Raw genomic sequence first — 14,432 nt, forward strand, 5'->3', positions numbered from 1 at the left:
TGGAGAAAGAAAGTAGGGATTGAGGTTAGAGACTGGCAGAAGGTGGGTAGTTTCACTAAGTCACTGAGGCCGGCTTTAAACTTGCAATCTTCCTACCTTAGCCTCCCCAGTCACTAGGATTAGGGGTAAGTACCACTGCACCCCACAAGAAGTAGGCAGTTTTAAGTAGTGTGTTGTAGTGAGACAAAACTTCACTGAGAACTTGACATTAGAATAAGACCCAGCGGAGAAGAGGGAGAAGGGCAAGCTGATTATCCTGCAGGAGAGCATGCTAAGCAGAGGGTGGAGTAACTAGTCAGGCCTGGAGAGGGCAGAACAGTTATTATTGTTTCCGTTATAGAGATAAACCAGACTCAGAGAATACTGGGTAAACCAGCAGCATCTCAGAGAATGATCCGATCTGGGTTTCTAGACCTGTGCTCTTGCCATCTTGACTCTAATCTGGGGTGTCTTTGCTTTTAAAATGAAGAGCCGATAAAAAGAGGAAACACTAGCCTTGTTCTTAGCAATTACCTGGTATCATAATCTGTTTTCTATTGCTACTACTGAACACCATGGTTGAGTAATTTATAAAGAGCAAGAGTTTATTCAGTGCACAGCTCTGGAGGCTGGGAAGCCCAAGAACATGACATTGGCATCTGGTAAAGGTCTTTCAGCTGCATCATAAGATGGAGTAGGGCATCATGAATCAGGGGATCAGACAGGACCCTGGTGATACTGAACCCACTCTAGTGACAGTAATGTTAATTCATTCATGGGGGCAGGTGGATTCAGTTTCCAACACACGAGCTTTTGGGAGACAAGTTCAAACCGTAGCATTTTTTTATCTTTTTGTACAGGAGCTCTCTGGTTTCTTGCTTCATTTTACTCTCCTTGGATGCAATGGAGTGCAGGTTACACACAGCCTGCCCTGTTGGGCACCATTCGTACAGACTATGGTGTGCATGCTTCTCCTGGCATTGAGCCAAGTACAGGTGCCACCACTTTCCACCATCTTTCCTCATCCTGATTTTAGTCCTTATTTCTAATCCCACATTTCGCCTCTGAACTCAATGGCAAAATTTCATCTCCCCTGTTCTGACTTTTGGCATTTGCACTGACGCCAATGGTTTGCACTGGTGCTTTGGCAAATAACTGTTCCAAACCCAACTCAGCCTACGACGTCCTTTGCTTGAAAGACATCTCAGCCACCCCTACTCCTTCCAGTCCCTTCTTCTATCCAGCCTTGAAAAAGTCTGCTCATATCCTTAAATAGTTAGTATTTATTTCTAACCCTCATACCCTGGGCTGCGAGATTTTTCTGTGTGCTGTCTTTGACGGTGTTTTCACAGTCCACTAAGCCTGAGCCAGTTTGATGAATGGAGTCTTCAGAAATAGACATTCATTAAACAAACAGATCTGCTAAGCTAATAAACTTCGTTATGGGCTAAGCAAATTTCCTCTTATGTAATCTTCCCTGGTGCTAGCCAGGCTGTGTGAGGGAGGAAAGCAGCTGCTTTCTCAAGGGCCTTTGTGGCCCCAGTTATTACTGCAACTTATAGAAGGTTGACTGTTGTCATGTACTTTCCCACACCCCACCTCCTGACTCCTGGGTTTGCAGTGAAGGCGAGAATCCTTGAAGTTATGGAATTGAGACCTCAGGCATGTGTGTCCTCTGTCACCACCATGAGTGCTTGCTTCTGACACTGCTTCCCAATTCTTCACTGTGGATGCCTTGTCCTTTCTCAACCAAACCTCTTTTGCTTTCTATAACCCTCCAATTCTGGATTCCTTTTGATCACATGGTTCTCTTAACCTATAGGCAGCACGCAACATTTTCAGGGAATAGATGCATCCTTTATCTCTTGATGTATGAATTACAAGATTCATGCTTAGGAACACAGGAAGCACCAATGGACCAAACCACAAGTACAGTCCCCACAGTGGGGCACGGACTCTTTTTCCTTGCTGCCCATCCTGTGTCTGTTTCTTGATTTCTCCCTAGAAACAATTTTCTCTCGTTAAGCATGGAAGAAATACCCTTGTTTTACTTTCTCAAGTGTTGACTTCTGACTTTGAGTTAAGCCTCAAATAGGCACTTGAAAATGTCTTAAAGGAAACCACTCTTGTAGCAGCAATGAGCCAAGATGTGGAAAAGAAGCACCAAGATGGATCTAGGCAAAATGTGGTTAAGGCTCTTTCATGAGAACACATGAAAACTTATGTCAGAATTATATTGAATACTTTTTAAAGTCACACACAGTGGCTTTTCATCATTCATGTTAGTTACGATCTGTGAAGCCACTATAAACACTGAATTAATGAATTCTGACCCATCACTCCTGGGGGTAATTATAAGCTCCTGTGAGCCTCTGGTCATATTTTCCTCCACTGGTTGAAGCATATCCTTGTTTTATGTGTATTTCTGTTTAAAAGACACTTTAGTTAATACATACAATTCGATTCCTTAACACTGAACTCATTGTCAACAGCACTGTGACTCATTCCAGAAGGAAGCTTACTCAACATGTGTATTTTTTATAAGGCAGATCTCAGCTTTTTTTGTGTTTAGGGACACCAGAAAATACTCCAGCACATATTCCCAGGGACCATTCTGAACAAGAAATCGACAAAAATGCAAAAAACAAAAAACCAAAAAAGCCAACCATGGTATCAAATAGACCACAGAAAGTACACTTGTTTACACAATTAGAGCTAAAATGGGTGGAGTGTTACCTTGTTCAACCTTAGCCGAGGACATTTGCATCAGGTAGTTCAAATATTTTGTCACATGAGTGTGTTCACAAAGCCTGAAAAAGAGCCATGGGTATTGATTCTGTGATTACAAATAAATTTTGTAATGTGAGTAGGCAAATTTGCAAATATGGAATCCATGAAAAATGAGGATGAACTTTATTTTCATTTCAGTCTCTCTCTTTCTATATATACATATATCAAATACATAAAAACTAATACATAAAATCTAATACATAAAATCCATTTTCCAAATATTGTCATGTTCATAGGTTCTAGGGAGTTGGCACAGACATATCATTTGGGGCAGGGAACCCTCTTCAGCCCCTGCACTCTTCTTTCATCCATTCTTATCAGATTATCTTTTCAGCTGGGCACCAAGTGATGTAAATGAAAAAGAAAAACTCCCCATGGTCCCCGTGCGAAGGTCCCTATTCCCAGGGTCCAGAGAAACCCAGGCTGGGGAGGAGACTCTGTCCCTCTGATGCAATCTCTCTGGCCTCCAATGCACCTTTCCCAGCACTTCTTACCTCTTCTACTGACACCCCCAGGTAGCTGGCTAAAGCATCAACTTTGGTGTTTCACCACTGGCAGCCACAAACCCAGATATGACAGTTTCCCCAGAGTGGACACAGCCAAGTCAGAGCCTGGCCTTTCTCCATTCTCCCATTGCCATGAATGCATTGCTAAACCAAAGTCTCAGACTTTTTCTGCCTAAAACAAATCCATACCAAGAGGTTTTTGCAAAATTAACACGAGATATTTACTGAATGAATAAATGCATAAGCTATGAACTACTTCTTTCACAATGATATCTTTACAGATCCCTTTGTTAAATGACAATCACTGAAACTTTAGGTGAGCAAAAGCATTTTGTAACATTGAATTGAACCCCAACTTGAAAACAATAACAAAGTAGACAAATAAAATGAAATAAAACTATTTCAATGGTTCATTTTATGTGTCAACTTGGCTGGACCATGATGCCCAGATACTTAGTCAATCATTATTCAGGATGTTTCTACAAAGGTATTTTGAATTAAATTTGCATTTATGTCAGTGGACTTGGAGGTAAGCAGATTGTTCTTCATTTGTAGGTGGACTTCATTCTATCCACTGAAGGCCTGAATAGAACAAAAGACTGATTTCCATGAGCAGGAGGGAACTCAATAACTGAGTCCCTTTGGACTTCCTTCCAGCTCCTCCTGGCTCACTGTCTTTAAACCTGAACTTCAGTTCTTTCCTGATTCTCCAGTCTCCTGACCTGCATCATTGGATTTGGAGTTCATGAAGCCTCCATAATCACATGAGCCAATTCTTTAAAATAAGTAAATCTCTTTGTACACACACACACACACACACACACACACACACTATTGGTTCTGTTTCTCCATGCCATATCAAAGGACAAGCACAAAATCAGTGGCAATAACCTTGCTTTTTTTTTTCTTTTTTTTTTTGTCTGATTAAAGTTGATATGACTCTGTTCACTGTTAAAAGCCCTTGTATTCCTAGAAGTCATGTTGTAATGTTTGTCTTTTATATTCTACAATCTCAAAAACAAACTTAGGGCATTTAATCATCTACATACTTCATTTTTACCCTGAGTTTGTTGATATGAACAATTTCCTCATACCTAGGCTGGATCACTGCCAAATGTCACAGGCAGGGTTGGGAAAGCCCACTGTGTCTTCCCTCTTGATCAGTGGTATTCAGTGTTGTCCCTGATCAGCAATGTCAGCATCATAGGAACTTGTTAGAGATACAAATTCTCAGGCCCCAACACAGAACTACCAAACCAGAAACTCTCAGGGCAAGGGGCAGTAATATATTTGAAGCTTTCCGGGTGATTTTGATATAAGCTAAAGTTTGAGAACCAGTACTATAAATATGGAAAACTAAGTTATTCTCCTCAATTATAGAAGGCAAAGTTATTCCCCCAAACACCTTCTGACTGGTAGGGTCTTGAATGGAATCATTCCAGATTGGCTATTTAAAAAAAAAAAAAAAAAACTTGTCTGCCACTAGAAATGCAGGTAGATTCAGAAAAATAGTAATAATCTGATTTTGTCATACCTCCAAAATTAGCAAAAGTGGCAAAACAAGTTTCTGAAGTACTTAACACTTGCTTCTACTTTAATTAGATTCAATTCATTTCATTTTTGATTCTGTGCCTGCCTAATGCTTCTTGTTACCTAAGCTGCCCACCCCTCTCCCCTCTCTCTAATTCATCATTGAAAACCAATTACATCCTTTCTTCCCCATGATGCCTTTTATCTGTATGCTCCTGCTCCCTTTACCAGCTGCCCAGTTGGAATATTGCATTTTCTTATTTAATTACTTTAACATCGGATTGTTTGGATATTTAGCATTTCTCCTTTCTCTGCTTTGCAAAAAAAGGTTGCAAATATCTGGAAGAAAAGGCATACAACTTTAGGTTGTGCACACAGCACAAAGCTGAACATATTGTAGATAAGCAACTAAACTTACAGAATTGTGGAAAACAACAGATTTCAGCAGCGATCACCACCAATGTTGTCTGTCTCTAGCAATTGGTAACAGATTTGTTTCTATTTCATTCAGCTATCACAAAGAACTCTCCATTCCTTGCCTAGGAGTTGTTCTATTCTAGAAAAAGGAAGGTAAATATTTAAGAAGAAATATCAAAAATCAAACTGGGCCATTGTAGAGGTACAAACAATGCTCCACAGGATGGTTGAGGTGGGAGCAACACAGCATGATCCAAGCAAGTTGTATCTTCTGCACACAGAGCACTGTTTACAACAGAAAGTATTTATGATGGACTAAATGGTGTCCAGATTTTGTATATTTTGAATAGAATGTGATACGTTCTCAAGAAGTGTTCCTGGAGTAAGTAAATGAGCTCTGAAATTAAACTTAAAGCTCAACTCTCTAGCATTGTCCCAGTCTTCTAGGCCAGGAGTATGCCTGATACCCGGTGGGCCACGGTAGGCCATGGTGGGCACTCTTGCTTCCACAGTCTGTGAAACCAGCTAATTCTGTAGCAGGATTTCCCTTGCAGAGAGTAGATCAGAAGCTTGCTCCTGCACAGGAACGTCAGGATTGTGGTTTGACCACATTCTTCTTCCCTCGTGTAGTCAACCACACACCAGGCATCATTTGATGATTGAGGCTCATTCAGGCATCTGCTCAGCAAGCTCTGCATCCCTGGGGAGCTCAATTCTTCAGTTTCTACTAGGGACCCTAAACTTGGTCTAGTAGGACTCAGTAAGTAGATGGGACTCCAGATGTTTCTGCTAACATGACTCGCGGGTCCACCAATCTCTCTTGAGCTCTGGGATTACTGAGAAATGGTGGACTGGATGAAGAATCTCTTTGTGAGAGGGGAAGGTGCCTCTCCTCACATACGGATATGTTGCCCATTAAGATTGAAAGGACCTAGCTCCAGCTTGGGCAACTTTGCTCTACTAGAAACAAGACTCTAATGAGAGCCAGGAGATAATCAGCTCTGCCATGAGCTGATGTGAGACTCTGGGAAAATCTAACACTGGTGGCTTCAGTTTTCTCTGTAGAACAAGCAGGTCGTCTGGCACATCCCTAGGATCCTTCAGCACCAACATTTTATTATTTGTGATTTGCCTGTTCTCTTGGCCTCCTTGGTACTGGTTTACAGGCTTCAAAGCATTATGCCTGCCTCAAAGCATTATGTCCACCTTGTTTAAGCTCTCATACTTGCTTAAGGTTCTGGCTAATTTCTCATCATTGTCTTCAACTGTTTAGGTTTGCTGGAAAATACTAATATATCAATCTCTTCATGTCTGGTTATGAAGCATGCTACTAATTGCTGATTTTCTGTTTCAGATTACTATGTTTTAGAAGCATCCTAATTATTCAGACTGTAAAATCAAGGTTCTAAACTATAAGCAAAGGAATTCTCATGTTTAAAACCATCTCTTTAGATCTGGACAGTTGCTGGAGTACAGAGACTGGAGCTATTGAAGTCCAAGTTACTTAAACCATGAGGTCTCCAAGGCCACCTGGCCCAAAATGGTTAGTATTTTTAGAAACTGGCATAGAGTTACTACTGAGAAATGTATGATAAAATTACTTGCAGCAGTATTTGTTTGCTGAACTAAATAGTCTTGAAGTCTGTTTCATGTCTGATGACAAGGTGAACAAAGCGTATGGGAATACGGGATCTGATGCATTCAGATTTTTTTTTTTCATAAGCTTCTGGATGGAGCTGATCTTAAATACCAAATAAAATAAAATGCATTCTCTCTTAAAAACTTTTAAAAATCTTTGGAAACTTGAAGGTTTAAGTATTAAGTGGTTCTCCACTTAGGAGCTCAGCAGGACCCTTCTTTATCCTTTGTTTGGGATAAGAAGGTTCCCAGTGATGTGAGGCAGTGAGTAGTTAAAAGATTGCATTTAGATATTCTTAGGTCAATAGGCCATAAAATCTCATAGAAAAATCTCAGAAATTTTTAATGAGAATTTTTCTGTTGGAGTGTTTTTTTGTTTGTTTGTTTTATTCTTTGTCTTAGGCCATCTTGGATAGGGAATCCAAACTTCCTGTTATTAATCCTACCAATGACTATCATCTACTGAGGGCTTACTGCAGTCTAGAACTGTGGTGTCTAATACAGTAGCTTCATGAAGCTATTTAAATATAAATTTAATTTAAAAATCAATTCCTCTGTCACAAGTACTCAGTAGCTACATATCTAGTAGCTACTATATAAGAGGGCAAGAAAGGGAGTTTTCATCAAGTTGTTAGATAGTGCCATGGGTACTTTGTAAATATCTTCAGGGCGTTACTCTTAATCCTCACCCCTGTCTACAGTAAGAATTGTTACCCTATTTTTACTGCCATGGTTTGGATGTTGAGTATTTCCCAGAGATCCATATGTTAAAGTATGGTGCCAGTGGGTGGTTGTAGGACCTTTAGAAAGTGGTGCCAAGGGAGGTCCTTAGGTTATCAGGAGTTGCCCTTGAAGGAGGTTGTGGGAGCCTGTCTCCTTTCTCTCTCTCTCTCTCTCTCTCTCTCTCTCTCTCTCTCTCTCTCCTCCTGTTCAAGCTATGACCATTTGCCTCTGCATGCTGTCACCATCATGTGCTACCATCCATCTCCCTTACCAAAGATCAAACCACTGAAGTTTCCCAACCTTGGACTTTGAACCTCCAAAACTGTGAGCTAAATGTACCCCTCTTTGTTTCATAAATATCCTGAGTCCAGTATTTTGTTTTAATAATGAAAAGCTGACTAATACAGCTGTTGAGGAAACTGAATTTCAGAGGGATTCAGTGAGGAGGTCAAGTTCACATACAGAGTAAATGAAGGGATAGATAGTCTAGTTCCTAAATCCCTATACTTCTCTTTACGCCATGTTTTTAATTACAGTTTTTCATCATGGAACATTGTTTTTCAAAAAGTTTTTTCAAAAGAACTTTCTTAAAAAATAGAATCATCATGAACTATTGAAATATTAAGTAGAACAGTTCAAACTATCAAGGCAAAGGGATGTATTGTAGGATCATCCCCATAAAGTTATCTAAATTGTTGGGGAAATAACATGGAGCTTCAGTATAATTATATGTAAATAGAGTTTTTGTCACATTTAGGTATAAAGAAGAGAGTTGGAAAATGTTAGACTGTTCCTGATAGTTAATTTTCCAAAAATCAATATAGATACCATTGAATACCTTGTTCCAATTGTGCTGCTTAAGTCAACAAAAGTCAACCTGCCATTGGGTATTGCTGATAAACCATAAGAAATAAGCATAAAATATGAATTAATCTTAGGGAAAATTACATATTGTCTAAATCTTGAAGACTATATATACAGTTCTAGGATGTGCCTTAACAAACTCGTAAGAGCACTGAATAGAAAGATTCCAGATATGGTAAACTAAATTCATCAACTAATGGATAACCTCTAGATGAAGGGAGAGAAAACATGAGAATTTTTGCCAATTGAATGACAAAGGTGGAATTAAAGCTTGAATGACTGCTCATTGTTTCTCAAGGATAGACAGACTTTATCTGTCCATTTTTTAAACCTATGGCATGATACATATCATTACTATTCAGTTTCTTGAATTGAGTCAAATGTATCTCCACAAATCCTGATTTAAAAAAAAAAAACCAATGGGGTAGATTGTACCATCTGGCATTTTTGTTGATTTGTGTGAACCGCTTCTCTCTCCTCTAATGTGCATATTTTCTCCTACAATCCATTTTCCTTTGATATTTTGATAGTTTTGTGGCTAATACTTATTATGTGCTGTGAGAAGACAAGCTGTATTATACCCTTCAGATGTGCTGTCTCTACAAAGTCAGCAGAGCTCAGCTCCAGGGGAATCTGTGTGCCCCACCTCAGATGCCCAAAAGATGGTCTGAGTACAGACTGTGAGTCCTTGAAGCTTGGGCGTCTGCCCTGGAAGGCAGTCTGGACAGAGATGACACCAGCTGAACTCAAAAGGGAGAGAGGACAACGTGTTTATGACACAGGGAAGGGAATCACGCCAGAGGGCAGTGGATGGAATGGGGTGGCCAGAGGGAAACACTCTATTTTGCCAACATTTCTCCACCTCTAGGCTACTGGTCATCTTCACAGCTACTTCCAGTCAAGGTTATAGTGAAAAGGAGGGAGATCCTGCCTCACTCTCATGTGCCATGGATACTCATACCTGATATTAATAAGATATACCCAGGTTTGGTGCCAGGTGGCTTTGAGATTCATGAGGAAACAAAATGGTAGCAGTAGCTGTATAGTCGCTAGCTTTCCAACAGATCCAAATCCCAGAGCTATTAGTTCCTGCTCAGAGTGTGGGCAGGAAAGTTTTCCTGAGCATTCCTTCTCTAGAAGGCCTGCCTAAACTCACAGCACAAAAAGTTGTCTGTAAAGCCTTCTGAAATGTGCTATTTCTCCTGGGGATTGGATCATGAGTGGATTAGCAGTTCCCTTTAACTTAGATTAGTAACATGGACATGAAGGATGAAGGTGATACAGAGGATGTTGTAAGTGTGAGAAGGAAGAAAAGTACTTCTTAGCAGCTCATAGTCTCTGCTAGTTTCCAAACTTTGCAATAGAGCACTGTTGTGCCAGTGAGTATAATGAGAAAGCCACCCAGTCATGGTAGGCATGGTGCAGCAATCCATTCATTCGATAAATATTGATCATTTATTCAATAGTGCCCAGTCATGAGGGGCCCACATGAGGCTATGGAAGGGTGCTTATGCCAAATTAGGAGTGCACAGTGGGCAGAGAAGAATCTTCTGAGGGGAAGATTTCTGAGATAAGATGTGCACAGTGAGTAACAAATCAATTAGGGGAAGGGTGTTCTAAGTAGTGGGAGTAGTATGTGTGAAGACGTATAAGTGAATGAGATCGTGAATGTTTGAGGAAAAAATCAAGGCTTAGAACATAAAGGAGGCATCTAGATGCTGATGAGGAGGTGGCGAGGCCCCTTCAAGCCTTTTGAGTCACAAAAACAGAGGCAGTTCTCATCATCTGAGTGCTGGTACAAACCCCCCTCTTCGTTTATGTGTTACTTAATGTACTTTTGAGGCCAACACTAGGAACTGCCACTATTATTTTCTCTCATTTTAAAGATAAGGAAACAAGGGACCTAGGGATCTATGATCATTTTTCTTTGGATAATTAATGAGATCATCAGAATTAGAATCCAGGCAGCCTGTCGTTGGAGCAATCCTCAAGATTCAGTAACAGCATGAAATGATAAGATGGAGTTAGATTTGCAAAAGTTTTCATCAAAATCAGATCTTACTCAAGTCCCCTGAGCCACCATGTTTTAGAGTTAATTTGAAAATTGCTAACATTTAGAATTTAATCATGTTACATATTGCCTTACTGAATTTCATTCATTTATTCCTTACTAATTACTTCAGCATTTATTTATAGAGTACCTATGATGTGGTATGAGTGTTGTAGGTGTTAGGAATAAGCTAGTGAATGGTCAGGTGATTCACAACAGTATAATGAATAAGTAAAGCATACAGTATGTGAGGAGATGGAAGTGATTTGGAAGTAAGATAGAGTTGAATTAGGATTTTTTTGATGGACAGAACTTCATTGTAATAGAGTCAAAGATATCAATCTTTTATTTTTAAAAATATTCTTTAGATGTTAATAGACATTTATTTTTATTCATTTATTTATATGTGGTGCTGAGACTTGAACCCAGTGCCTCCAAGTGCTCTACCATTGAGCCCCCTCATCCCCAATCCTTTCTTATATAATCTATTTTTGTATGTCTTTTATAAGAACATGATTTCTACTTCAAAGTCTAAAAGATATTCATGTATCTTTAGTTTCATGTTTTTCCCAATATTTTTATTTTACTATTACTATTTTTAGTGTGTTATAATTATACCTAAAAGTAGGGTTATTTTGACCTATTTATAAATGCATATAACATGGTTTACTCCATTTCCATCCCCAGTTCTGCCCCCTTACCTCCCTCCTCCCTCTCTCTAATTCTCTTGTTCCACTGTATTGGTCTTCCTTCTATTAATTTAATTATTGTTTAATTGGTACATTATAGTTACATATAAAATTGGAATGCATTGTGATATATTCATACATACTCATCAATAGGTGAATGGACAAAGAAAATGTTGTATATATAAACAGTGGAGTTCTACTCAGTCATAAAGAAGAATGAAATTACATACTTTGCTGGTAAATAGATGAAACTGGAGAATGTCATGCTGACTGAAATAAAACAGATTCGGAAAGTCAAGAGTCAAATGTTTTCTCTCATATGTGGAAACTAAAGAGACAGAAGGAATAAAAAAGGGGGGGGAAATCTCCCAATATTTATTTTTTAAAATTTTAAATCTATAGAAATATTGTAAGATTAATGCAAAAATACTAATATCCCCTTTACCTGGATTTGTTTATTTTCATTAATTACTAATATTTTGTCATACACATCAATTTTTATTACCACTACTACTATGATTAGTTTTTTGAACTACTTGGGAATAAGTTGCAGACTTTGAACACTTTGTCCCAAATATTTCAGAACGTGTTCATGCTTCATGGTTCACTATGTATGACGGTTTTATTAGTCAATATGCTTTTCATATTCTAATCTCTCCAGTTGTATCAATAATGTCTTATATATACTTTTTGTTTCGAGTCAAGAGTCCAGTCAAGGATCATGAATTTTATTTAGTTGTCATGATCCATTAGGCTTCTTTAATTTGATACTCAGCTTCTTTTTATCTTTATGACACAGATCTTTTTCAAGAAGCCAGGCCAGTTCTGCAGAATGCCCTATGTAGATTTTTCTGATGGGTTGCTCAGGTTTAGGTTGAAGCTAGTATCTGTCTCTGGTTTTTCTGGCATTCACAGATGGTTGATAAAAGTCTCCATTTCTTCTGGGACCACTGTGAATAGCTCAAGCTCTTTTCAGTCATACATTAAATAGGGACCTGGCTAATCTAGTGTAACAAAAAGATCCACATCTCTGGAGCACAAACAAGATGGCTTTTGATTCCCCTCATGCATGAAAGTCCACAGCGAGCAGTCTGCTGTCTCAGTGGCCTGGCTCTGCTCCACAAGGTGGCCCAGGGACCCATGCTCCTTCCATCTTGCCGCTCCTTCATGGTCATCCTCAAGCTTCTGTTCTTCTCAAAGTCAAAGCTGTCTCATCTGAACTTCAGTCTGCTGTACGGGAAAAGAGAAGGTCAAGAACATATAACTTCCCACTTTAAAATATGAGACCTAGAAGTTGCTCTTATAATTTCTACTTGCACCCTTGGCCAGACCCCACATCTAGCAACAAAGCAGACTGAGAAAAAAAAGTCAAAAGATGGAGAGACAATCGCCCAACTAAAACACTAGAGGCCACATTGATAAAAGTAAGGAGAGAACGAATATGTAGGGTCCATTAGTGGTCTGCGCCACATCATTCAGTAGGTCCTCCCTTCCCTCCCTGAAGACTCAACACATGAACAAGCAATTCAGCTTATTAATCATTTCCTCGGGCTCTCTTTTATGTTATTTATTCAGTTTCCTTCTCTGGGTAGAGGACTTCTAGAATTCTCTTAATATAATTTTAATGTATCAAAAATATCTGTAAAAATATCATGACTCCTAATTTGCATGAGTGGAGAGTTATCCTCTCAGGAGCTTTTATGTGGTCTTCCTATTTTCTCAATGACAATAATAGTGATGACATAATGAATCAAAAAGCAGAAACAGAGCACTTCGTTCTCAGTCTAGTCTTCCCCCTTTTCATCTAACACCAGACAACATTAGGAAAAGGAAAAATAAAGGACCTTTAATTGGTTGGTTCATTTAAAGTGTAAAAGGCACAACACCAAGAGGTATCTATAACTTGTGCCATAAGTGACCTCAGTGATTTGGTGAACTTAGTCCTTCATTTCACAGGTAAGAGACAGGCTCAGAGAGTGGATGAAATTGTAGAGGCCTCACAGCTAGCTGATTAAGGCTGGAACCAGATTTTCTTGACTCTGGTCTGGATTCTTTCTCCAAGTCACATGACTTGTCATGCATTTGGAGCCAGCCTCTTTCCCCACATATCTGGTTCCAGTCACTAGAGAGTCCAGGTAATAGCTTCATCTCTTCCAAGTTTTCTGAAAAAGAAGCGCATTCGAAAACCACCACCACCAAGGTAGTGCTGAAAGTATTTGTTTGAGTCACGCTTTGGAACCTCTTTTAAAGTAAGAAGAGAACACATGATACCTCTGGGCTGGCACACCCACCTTCCCTCATGCTTAGGGATCATTCCTTCTGCCTCTGCCAGATTCCAACCCTGGTCACTGCCCAGGTCCCGGCGCCCTTGATGATATCAGACTCATGCAAAGCTATTTCTGTCAACAGCTTCCAAGGCCTCCTATCAAAACAAAAACCAAGCAGGAAGATATAACGTTATCTTTTGAGTTCTCTTTCCGCTTCACTATGAAAAGACCTCAGTGTGTTTTATTTATTTTTGCTTTAGTTCTTCTAAATTTTTTATTGTGAAAAATTTCAAATATAAAAGTAAGAACACAATAATAATATTCATATACCCACTACTGAACTTACAGGGTCCTGAATATCTGCCATATTTACTTCGGACTTTTTTTTAAAAATAAGGATATAAGACATTACAGATACTGACAATGCTTGATTCCCTCTTTTCTCTAGAGGTAACCACCATCTTGAACTGGATGTTAATGATGTTTTTAGTTTCAAATTCTTTGTTTATCCAATAGACAACTACATATTGTTTTGCAGATTTGAAAATGGTGCATTAATGATGACACACTGTCTACAACCCTCTGCACCTTGCTTTTGTGCTTAAGTTTTTCTGTTTTTTCCAGGTCGATACATGGTATACAACATTTCTTTCTTTTTCTTTTTCTTCCTTTTTTTTTTTTTTTTTTTTGGTACCAAAGGTTGAACTCAGGGACACTACACCACTGAGCCACATCCCCACCCCTTTTAATATTTTATTTAGAGATAGAGTCTCACTAAGTTGCTGAGGCTGGCTTTGAATAACAATCCTCCTGCCTCAGCCTCCAGGGCCACTGGAATTATAGGCATGCACCACCATGCCTGGCTATAGCATTTCTTTGGATATTATAATTTGATATATTTATCTATTTTTCTTTAAGTTGAGCTCATTTTCTGTTTTCCTTTACTAAAAAAACTACAGTAAACATATTTACATATCAC

General features: G+C 39.1%; 1 long non-coding RNA gene across 1 annotated transcript; it reads left to right on the forward strand.

The window, feature by feature from the left end:
* The first annotated feature begins 5,890 nt into the window (after positions 1–5,890).
* Positions 5,891–11,523, forward strand: LOC306661243. The gene is made up of 4 exons (XR_013763840.1): positions 5,891–5,982; positions 6,675–6,765; positions 9,914–10,031; positions 11,340–11,523. It is a non-coding gene; the product is annotated as an uncharacterized lncRNA (long non-coding RNA).
* Positions 11,524–14,432: the final 2,909 nt, after the last annotated feature.

Source organism: Sciurus vulgaris, assembly GCF_902686455.1.
Source record: "Sciurus vulgaris genome assembly, chromosome: 5".
In the NCBI taxonomy this organism is placed as follows: domain Eukaryota; kingdom Metazoa; phylum Chordata; class Mammalia; order Rodentia; family Sciuridae; genus Sciurus; species Sciurus vulgaris.